The sequence below is a fragment of the Macrosteles quadrilineatus genome, unplaced genomic scaffold (genome assembly GCF_028750875.1).
Source record: "Macrosteles quadrilineatus isolate MER2022 unplaced genomic scaffold, UCM_ALF_1.0 Scaffold_3__2_contigs__length_128488019, whole genome shotgun sequence".
NCBI lineage: Eukaryota > Metazoa > Arthropoda > Insecta > Hemiptera > Cicadellidae > Macrosteles > Macrosteles quadrilineatus.
In genome coordinates, this window is record NW_026542596.1 from 82,731,866 (window position 1) to 82,741,403 (window position 9,538).

The window sequence follows — 9,538 nt, forward strand, 5'->3', positions numbered from 1 at the left end:
GATCACTTCAACTTCCTACGCTTATTTCAAATATCAGCTGATCAATTAAATTAACAATTTAACAAAGAGTAATAAAAAACATTGCACCTATCACTTCAATTGTCTACGCTTTAGAAAATCTTCATACCCAACGTATTCTGGTGACTTTTCCGGTAATTCTATGGCAACTGTGTTACAGCATAGACTAATAGAATAAATTGTTACAGTAATATTGAAGGAAACAATGCCAGATTGGCAGGGATTTCATAAGCACTCCCATATGAACACACCAGCGCATCAACACATCATTTATTGAAAGTAATAACATTGACTTTATATCTACACAGTAGATCAAAAACACAGTAGAAAGTCAATGGTAATAACCAAGGCAAAGGCAACATGGAAGTAACTTCTATCTCAGTGCGGTCAATTTTGGTTGCCCACCCAACATGGCATGAACATCAATTTAACCTTGCACACTCGTGCAAAAGTCGAGTTTAAGTTGAAGTCCCGTTTGCCCCGCCAAGCCTGTTATGCATTTTAACGTAGAAATAGCTTTACACGGTGACTGTAGGTGCCTGTAGGTGACTGTAGGTTTAAAACTTTAAACTGCTCGAGATCAAAGTTGAGTTGACGTTAAAGGCAGTTCGTGCCCCATGACCTTTGATTTTGAACATCAAGTTAACTTTACACTACCTGTGCCGAAGTTGAAGACCCGTTTGACCCGCTATGCCTTTGAAAAACGTGATAATTTTACACAGTGACTGCACAGGGCTAAAGTTGAGTCTAATTCGAAGCCTTGTTTGCCCCATTCAGTTTTTCTGTACCTTTGAACATCAAGATTTCTTTACACTACTTTGCCAAAGTTTAAGGCCCGTTTGGCCCACTATGCCTTTGAACATCATGATTCAAATTAAAGTGACTAAGCTGGACTAATATTTAGTCGAATTTGAAGGATTGCATGGCCCATCCAGCTCGACGTGCCTTTGAAAATCAAGATAACTTCACACTACCTGTGCCAAAGTTGAAGTTGAAGGCCCGTTTGGCCCGCCCAGCTAGGCATGCCTGAGCGCAGTCCCGGCCACTGACCCCACCAATAACACAGACATCCATGCCAATGATCCCACTGCTATATCGGCCGAGTTAACAGTACTGTATCTGCATACCATGCATACATATCGGTCTAATTAGCTAAAGTAACAGGTCTTCGTCCTTTGTTTTGTTCAAATTAAATAAATAAACTTGAAATAAGATGTATGCATTCATACATAAAGATATTAATATTTGTTTGATGTCGACTAAAGGAGGTTTAGGTTTAGGTTTGGTACGAGTTAGTATTGTACACTCTGATATAATGATTAGCTTTGCTCCAAATAGCTCAATGTAGTAAAAAATGCAAAGTTAAATAGGTAAAAATTAAAATTAGTTACGATTTATGGTAACAGGTTTATGTTAGATCGAAAAAATCAGGTATTGAACCGTTTTCCTTTAAAAAGGTAAAAGATTCACAGGTACATAACACCTTAACACATACATACTAAACACATTTTTAAATGCATAGATTGTATTTTTTTTATATATCTATCATAATATTCTAAGTTTAAGCCTAGTTTCAATGCAATAATAATGTATTATCTTTGATTATTGGTATACTGCATTCAAACACGATAATCCTATAATATCAATTTATTTGACAATAGAACGTCCGAGGATTTTGGTCTGTAAAATTTGTCTTGTATTTCTTGTGGATTAAAACTAGTTTTGTGCCATTTCACATGTACCAAAAAGTTTTAATATCTCTTTAGTAAAATCCATTGATGATTGCTTAAACATAAGTGAATATTCGTGTTTGAAATTGAACTGTCTTGTTTTGATATAAAGTGTCAAAGCATGTTTTGTCGTTTAAAACGCCGTATATAATGTTTTGAAACAGATGAGTCGTGGGTCGAAGTATTTGCACAAAATATTTAAAAATATAAATACATTTTTAAACCATTGATACAAGCATATTTAGCATAATTCTGAACACTAAGTCAATTAGGAATCACTTAGTCAATTTCCTCAGACCACGAAGTACTACAGACGATATTTTCAATGACCAACTGTTGTTAGCCAACTTCCGCTAGCCAAGTTGTAAGATAAAGGACCAACTAGCAGTACAAGTACAGGTACAGGTACCAGTTGGCAATCAGTCTACCTGTTCTGCTTCCATGGCCCAGCGCCAAAGCCAATTTGAAAGAATCTGGAATTCCGTTACACTTGAAGAGCGGAGCAAGTTTTAGGACTCCACACACACCTATAGAGTTTTGTGTTTTGCTCAGTTTTCACTATCGATACTTGGCTCATACAATGAAAAGCTTAGTTTTGTTTATGTATAAGTGTGGTTTTCAAGATGAATTAGTACACATTGCAAATGTCCATACCACGAAGGCATGAAGAAACTAACTGTGTGAAACATAATCAATCTGTGGGGTTGATCAGTGGCGGTCCTGGTATCTTGCCAAGGGGGCTAATGGGGATTTTCTACGCTAGGGGGTCTGGATTGCCTCCCCCATAAATTGCTAACAAAACAGATTTTAAATCCATTTTAAAGCCTAGAACTGTGTCCAAAAACATCCGTTACGTTTTGTGACGAAATGTAAATTTATATTTTCAGGTCCAATGGGGGCTAACCTATTGCGAGGGTGCCCTTGGAACAGCAACTGGGGTTAACCAACAAATAATTCTAATCAATGAACTATTATCTAGTTTTACAAATAAATCCTTACTGCCATTTTTTATAATAAAACATTATTTTTATTTAAATCGACAATTTACCTATAATAGGCATGAACCATTTTAGAGCCTGCCACTTTCGTTAAGAAACTGAACACTAATAAGTTATAATTACTACAACTCATACATCACCAATGGCTTTTTAGGTCAGCATAAGTTATTATGTTATGTTCCAAATCAGATATTTAATGGTCAAAACAAATGTTATCTCAGTCCGCGGTATGGGGCCCGCCTCTGAAGTTTCGTCAGCTGATATACACAGCTGACTGTTATTTATTGCACTACTATTGTTGCACAATCCCCCAGTCCGAGCCAGGGGCTGTACCATTGATTATATATGTATGAATGTGTATATTGCTGTATCACAATCCGATTACTGATCACCTGTTTCTCTGCGAGGGTGATTCAACCCCAGACGGGCCACAAAAAGCCACCCCAACCCACCATTGGCCTTCACCTGTTTTTTGTTCGAACAAAAGCCTGGAAACTTCCACCTGCAATCAGTCTTCGGATAGAGAAGAGTGTTTTTTTTGTCGCTTAGAATTCTTTACCTGTGGGTGATCTTTACGCTTATTTTCTTCCGTGATTATATCATAATCCTCCTAATAACGTGAGTTATTTTTGGGAAAAAATGTAATACCTGGATTAAATCTTTGTGTATAAAAAACTTATCCATTAAAATTTGATTGAAGGGCATAGATATTTGAAGTGAAGTGAAAGTTTTATAGTTTGGGTGTAGTTATCATCTGTGTGTGTGTGTGTGTAAGGCTGAACTGCAAGAGAATTCTTTTAACGAATTGCATACAAACTGTATCGAATGCATCAAGTCTCTGACGCCACGACAAGACTGTATCATCAAATATTTTTCGCCGTTTTGAATAGGATTCCAAAGGCCAACAATGAGCATTAAAATAGACTATTGCTTATGATAAACTATTTATCTTGATTACTATGGCTTGTTTAATACATTTCAATTTGTTGCTCACTTGAAAAATTCCTATCCATTGTTCAAAACAAATCATAAAACCACTTTCCATTAGAAATTTCGGGTAGTTTAACTGATGTCACTGGGTGCTCCTACAAATATCATTAGGAGAGAAAACAGTTTAACTTGTGCTTTGGGTCTAACAGACTCAATCAAAGTCGTCCTAGAATTGTATTGTATACATATTTTACTAGATATTATGGTTGCCACAGACCCGTAAGTTTAAAATAATATGGGATTCAAAATATTTAAACGCAAAAATTGAATTCTGTTATTTCATACCACCTAGCTGATGATGACAATACTGTAAGATTCACAAATAAATGACAGATTTTTGTGTAAATATGCCCCATCCCTTTTAATATGCTCTACACCGAACAACCTTAAACGTCAAAAGCCAGGAGCATTCCTTGAAAAGCATAGGACTACAGTGAAGTATCCTAAATTCGTGATGTAATATTATATCTTCCCAGTATCCGATAAACATTGGAAATTGGGTTAATGCCTTCTTACGGTAATCCCCACACCATTAACTGTGGACTAGCTGAGTGCAATTTATGGATTTACATAAACAGGTATTACCACAAAGTTTCACCCTACAATTTCTAGAACCATCTGTATTTTACTCATTGTAAAAATACCCGGGACCTCATGTATGTGTCTTTTAGCGAATTTCCCTATAGGGAAGTAGCTATTACCGTAGGTGGCACGGTAAGACCTAGGCCCGGGACCGATTTACTTTTTCATTTTGATGTCCCCAGAGGCCAAAAACACTATTCGTTCAAATTGTTATATATGTATATATATATTGATTTATATATATATACGTCCGTGAACGTGATAACTTGAGTAATTTTTGTCCGATTTTGATGAAATTTGGTTTGAAGGTGTAAGGCGGTATAAACTTGAATGAGTTCGAGAACCAGCATGATCGGACCATGGGAACAGTGTTTTACGGGGACTTTTATGGGGTAAAAAATGGTTTTTCTCATTTTTGACCCTCAAAACACAAAATTTCTCAATTTCTCTCTAGACCTTGTTAAAGAGCTTAAAAAAGCAAATAATTTAGTATATCAAAGTGTTTTTGTACGGTTATTGGTAACGGAGAAAATTCCAAAAATTGTAAATTTAAAATTCCCATGTTATTCTTATGGAGAATATTGTAAAATGATGTAGTTTGCTTGTTTATTGATAAATTTGGATTAAACTTGGCCAATTTATTTCTTTTATACTAAGCTATTAATATTTTACTAAAAAACTCGCTTAATTAGTTTTCTTGTAGCAGCAAACCTAGGTACTTGTTAAACCTAATGTTATTTAAATACTGTAGATTTAAATTGAAAATCAGTTCAGACAAATGGAAATTCGCTTAGTCGGCAGGTATGCTGCGGCGGGGGTATTCGTATGTGCTATCGCATAGACTATCCAACACAAGTAGACTTCCCATCCCATTGTAAATGTCGAAACTCGTTTTTCGTGTCTAGTTCATGTCCGATGACACTGATCGTTAGTGTCGACAAAATTTTGTTTGCATTATATTAGGGTTGATTTCAAGATTTATACGTTACTCTTTGGTGTTATAACTAGGGGACAATTTATTGTTTATGATTAGATCTTTTATTTGGTAAAATGAGGTTTTAAATTACTGAAATAACCAGAAACAAATTGTAAACAAAACACGACCCTTACAGTGCACCGGACGGAACTAACAATACAATTGTCTCCAGTTGATCCATAATGGTGGGAAATCTACTAATGGAGTATGTTTTATGTATAGTGCTATGTGATTCTCCGTCCTTTTTTCTACATTCTTTTACAATTCCACTTTCTCTCCATGTTACTGATGTAAACCATAGTATTTTTTTTTATTTTTTTTAATTTTTCTACTCCTCCTCCTCTTCATTTTTCTCCTCATTTTTCTCTACTATTCATTCTCAGATGTCCCAAAGTTCATTTCTCTTGGTCGCTACTAGTAGGCACTGCCACGACAGCGATAAGGAGGACCCACGAGTGAGTGTTACGGCTCGTGACGCGCGACAGAACGTACGTGACGCCCGCCGGAGTTACGGACTGATGCTCTCGCTGATAGCGAGTCTCAGTTTTTGTGCCTTCATCTCATTGTATTTCCGATCAAAAGTGTGAAATAAATATCCGATCATTTTACTTTCGTTTCCACTCTAGTGGGACTATAGACTCCGGTTAGGTGAGGTTGTGGTGGGTCTCATGGGGAAGTTGTGAGTGTAAATGGTTATAAGAGTTATCACACTCCTTCCTGGCGTCACTTCGCTAGTTAAAATTTTGGAAGTATTAAGTGAATGTACAAAAAATATAGTTTATCACGATGAACTGAATCATAGTGTAGCCTACTAATATTTAAACGTAACGTAGACCTGCATACTCATACCTTACATTGCAGATGGTTAGGTATAAATTTATAAAACTATAAAAGATAGCCTGTGATGTCATTGCTGTTATTGCCAAATCAGATAATGTTCGGACAATCTAGGTTTATCTATATTTTGCAAAAGAAATCAAAGCTGTTGAAATAAATTAATACCCCCGCCGCAGCAAACCTGCAGACTAAGCGAATTTCCATTTGACTGATTGGATTTACACTGAAATGTCTACTTAAAAATATAACATTTATTCTCTATTTAAATAGAATTAGTTTAACTAGTACTTAGGTTTGCTGCATCAGGGAGGGTAAAACTGTGTTTTTTTTAAAACGTTAATAGTTAGTAAGAAATAAAAACATTTTCCAAATTTGATCAAAATATGTTCATAAACAAGCAAACTACAACAATTTACTTATTCTCCATAAGAATAACATGGGAATTTTAAATTTACAATTTTTTGGAATTTTCTCCGTAACCATTAGGTGCATAATAACGCTTCAATATACTAAATTATTTGTTTTTTTAAGCTCTACAAAATGGTTTGGAAAGAAATTGCTAAATTTTATGTTTTTTGGGTCAAAAATGGGAAAAACCTATTTTTACCCCATAAAACCCCCCGTAAACCCCCGTTCCCATGGTCTGATCATGCTGGATCGCGAACTCGTTCGAATAAACGTAGGTTTACACGTTTGTACCAAATTTCATCAAAATCGGATCATTTTTGCTCGAGTTATCGTGCTAACGGACACACACACACAGATATATATATATATATATATGAATTTGAACGGATGGTGTTTTTGGCCTCTAGGGACCTCAAAATGAAAAAAAAAATCGGTCCCGCGTCCAGGTCTTACCATGAGTACTACGGTAATAGCTTATTCCCTATATGGGAAATTCGCTAAAATCTGACATTAGTAAATCTATCTGAATGCTGCACATTTGTAAACGTTTCAATTCAAGTTTCTGAGACATATTGCTGGATAAAAACCTGAATCTAATCCCATAACTGATATGATATTTTATGGGGCTCATAAACCGGTTCCTTTTTCAGTCAGTTCCCAAGGAAACAAAAACTGAAAACACTCAAACTGGGGATAAATTTTTCAGGGTCCGACAAAATTGTGTTTACATTATTTTAGGGTTGATTTCAAGATTTGTACTTTACTTTTTGGTTATATAACTAGGATGTGAGTCATTGTTTATGATATGATCGTATTATTTGGCTAAACGAGGTTTTAAATTACCAAAATAACAAGAAACAAATTGTAAACAAAACACGTTATCTGCAGCACACCACAGTACTAACAATAATATTGGCTTCAGCTTCAGCTGTACCGTAAGGATGAGAAATCTACTAAGGGAGTATGTTTCGTAATAAAAAAATGTATTTAGCAATTCACACATCAAATAAAAAGTTGTTAACTTATACCACCAAATCATGCAGTGGCTCCGCCCAAGTGGCATTTATCTCCCAAATGTGGCAACACTCTAGATTAGGTAGCAGAAACAAAAACTGTCCCTTGTCTGAAGATTGAAGATGACTCGGTGGGAGTAGCAGCAATCAGCCGTCCCTGTTCTCATTCCGTGACATTTGACAGATCCAGCTCCACTCCGAGTCTGGTACTGAGGAGAGTCTGGCGTGTCGAACTTGTTTGTGAGAATGCGAGTGAAGGTCAGCCACTACCTCGGCCTAAAAACCTCCCGGGTGTAGGCACCACTCACCACTCGGTAGGGACACGCTCACACGCAGGTTGTTGCCTCCTGTATACTATCCACTACGTATACACCCATTCTCTATTACTGTACCATCTTAAGATCAATCGAAGCGACGTTTACAACAGCAGATTTTTACTCCCTCCCTAGTCCCTTTAGATAAAAAATAACTACTTTAGAGCCGCATCACAAGTATAGTCCGATCACCAAACTTGGTTTGAGGGAAATGGGTAGGTTCCCCACTACTTTTTTTGCTTATGGTGCAGCTGATTCATTTTTGACAAACCTCAGCTGTTGAGTTATTGTTTTAAAGGTATGATTAAAAGGAGTGGATAAATTTCTTCCCCTTAAAACTACCTAAATTTTGTGAACGGAATATAGGACCCCGATGCTTTTGCTAAAGTATGAGGAGATAGTAGAAATGGTAAATCAACTTTTGTTGTTCTCACTCAAATGTTGCTGCAGCAATATGTTCTGTAAGATTTTAGAGTGTTTCCACCATAGATAAATCAAACTCCCGTTTCACTAAGATAGTTTTTATCTAGATTTTTCGGTTTCAATCGAATCTTCAGATTAATTGCCTGGCGTTTTACCTTTGAACTATGAAGTGGTATCCTCCGTGGCTAGGCTGAGACTCATGTGGTTGAAAACAAAACAATAAATCCTGTTTCACTTAGACCCAACCATTAGGGTTTTGAACAGTTCTAGGTCATCAGTCAGACTGACCTATGCTCAGATGAGGGGTCACACCACACCCTCCCACAGGCCAAGGTGTCTGGTCTCTTGATTCAGATCATTCCCTTCCTTCAAGACCACCAAACTGAACGAATACTCTACTAAAAATATATCTCGTGATATAAAGTTATATACCAACTACTTTGTATTTGAATATTTGATCAATTGATTAATACAGAGAGTATTATGCAAGGAGCGCATTCAGTTAAAATGATCAGATAACTTCTGCTGATTGTAAAACATTAAATCTGTGATGTACCTAGGAAACAATCGAGTTTGATATTTTTCAAGTTTTAGCCAAAATCCTTCAACTATTGTTTGTAGCTTTAAATTTTATGTCGTCTTTGTTTAGTACTTATTTTTTTTATAAAAATAAATGTAAGAGAAATAATTTTTTGTTTTCTAACTAGAATATGTTTAACCAGTGGCTGATTTGGAGGGGGGGGGCGGTCGCATACAGTAGTGCATACACATTGCGTAAAATTTGTCACACTAACTTTGGACAAAGAAATGGTATAAAACTGCCATTTTGGAGACTTAGTTTACACAATTTTTTCGGAGGGTTACCCCAAACCCCCTAGTCCCCCCCCTCTTGTGACTGTTTTAGATCAAGGCCCCACTAGAAAAAACAGGCCATGCTGCAGCCTGGGCAGCGCAACACGTCACAGTGGTGGATAGTTTTAGTACAACTAATAGTTGTACTAAAATCTTACCATTAAAATCTTACAAACAGCCAGCTTGTTTATTTACCTAAAACATACGGGAATGGTGATGGCAATGAATTTATCAATGAAATCCATCCACTAGTGTGACGTCATGAATCCTGCAGCATGGCCTTGTTTTTCTAGTGGGGCCTTGTTTAGATGCGCCACTTTGTTATACTCTATTGTCTATGATACTCTAGAATTTCCTTCCATAAAATTTATTTAATATGAGTATTGGCATACCGTTT